Genomic DNA, 2,070 nt, shown 5'->3' with positions numbered 1-2,070 from the left:
CAARCCCCAGAATCCATAAAAGCTCTTAAAGACATTTGAACGTCTTATGTGGCTGAGAGAAGAACTCTGAGTCCTGTGGAGGATAAAATACATGAGTGTTTTAAGGGAAAAGAAAAATGAAAGGGAAAATGCCATTAAGCCTTTTTTGTTGTTAAAAGTCCGTGCTGCCAGAGTGATCCAGTTCTGATCACTTTCAAGTGATTGTAAGACAGGTCTGCTAAATATTAACGTGCCCCCCTTCCCCCCCCCCCCCAATATTAACGTGCCCCCCTTCCCCCCCAAAAAAAAAAAAAAGAGGAAAAGAAAAAGAAAACCTTAACATGGTTTAGCCAACAACACATTGGTTTGTAGTGGCTTTCTTTAACCAGTCCATTAATACCTTTATCAAATGTAAAAGTATTGAGTGATTTATAAGTAAAATATTGTTTGCATAGGATAACAAACTCCTTGTCTTCTGAGTTGATGCACACTGCAAGCCTGTGAAAAGTACCTCCTGTAGCCCTACATACCCTGGGTGGGCTGTGCTGCTGGGGTGGGCACAGTTGTGTGTCTGCAATTTGGGAACTGCTGGYTTGAAATCTGAGCTGCTCCGTTCTGCATTGCACAAGCAGAGGGAGCTACTGGATATCACTGTGTCAAATGGGTGCCTGACAGCAAACTGCAGTGAAGGCTGTGGAGGGCAAGAAACTTGGAGCACTACAGAGAAAACAGCAAGCAAATTTGGAGAAGTTGTTTTTGAAACTGGTGGCGACTGGCTTTAAGGAGAGCTCAAAGTACACTGAACAATGTTAGAGTTAGATAAGCATCAAAGGTCCCTTGAAAATGAACAGRAGATAAACAGTGCTACTTAATATCAATCTCTGTTAAAACAGTTCTCTAAATTACAGTTGCTTCTTCACAGACCACCTTTAATGCTGTGGCAGACTTACCATGTGCTAATGCATCTTAATGAATTTGTGGGAACATGGCACWTTTCCAAGCACTCTGTTTTATCCACTTATTTTACAAAACAGACCTCAAATTATTGTGTGGGTTGGAATCACAGGAATCATTCCCTGTACACAATGTACTTTTGCAACAAAAGCCCAGTTTTGCCAGTGTTTATTTCACCCCAGAATATCTTTTGGGGAGCTGATGCTGTTTCTGCTCACAAAGATGTAGTGTCAGAACAGAGAAAAGCAGAAAACTTGTTGTCATGACTTAATTGCTTTCTGMAGATCATACATTTTTTTTCTTTGATAATTTAAGTACCTGTGTCAGCTCTAGTCAAGGCTAAGTGTGCCTTCATCAACATCAGGGGTTGGTAGGCTTTTCTGTTCCTTGGTTAAAAAGGAAAGATCTCTTCATCTTTACCTTTCTGTAAGCTCCAGACAAGTTAGTCTGCTCTCTGCTGCTTACATGTGGGAGGCTGAAGATATAGTTTCATATCCAGTAGCCTACAGTCATGTCTTTGAGGGTTGCCCATCACGACCTAACTGTAATGCATTTTCCCATTACTGCTCAGTCTTTCCACTAGCGATTTGAATCTAGTTAAACTCARGCAACACAGCTATGTATTTTTGTTTTGCAAATGAAGCTTTAATATCCATGAACAGCTCTGCTTATGCATAGTCAAGGTGTGTCGTTTGTGTATACTTTTTTTTTTCTGGCTAACAGAGTTTTCAGCATGCTTCAGGTCCCACTGATACAAATTATGCTATCACTGATCAGCAACATCTCTAATCAACGCAGGCATCAGTCTGGGTGTTCTGAGCATCTCTTCATATTCCCTGTCTGTACCAGGTCCAAAACTGATAATCATTTGAGGGTGTTGTTACCCAAGTTGTAGTGCGAGACCTTGTGCCCAAAAGTGTGGTAAGGACTTGAACTGCTCTATTGCTTGCTCTTGTAACCCGGAGCCCGCRTTAGTGAACGTTAGAGGACACTCTGTATGTGTTGCTCCCAGCCCTAACTACAAGGACCAGCCTTCTGAAAGTTCCTAGGTAAATACCACAGCCTAYGCGTGTGTTTTCTGTTTCCCTCCCCACACCCCCCACAACTGGCTGAGCATAATAGATGTAACCAGGTGTA

Source organism: Rhea americana, unplaced genomic scaffold (genome assembly GCF_003343005.1).
Source record: "Rhea americana isolate MKP2758 unplaced genomic scaffold, rheAme1 scaffold_156, whole genome shotgun sequence".
In the NCBI taxonomy this organism is placed as follows: Eukaryota; Metazoa; Chordata; class Aves; order Rheiformes; family Rheidae; genus Rhea; species Rhea americana.
The sequence above is the reverse complement of the archived record's forward strand: the minus strand, read 5'-3'. Positions refer to the sequence as shown.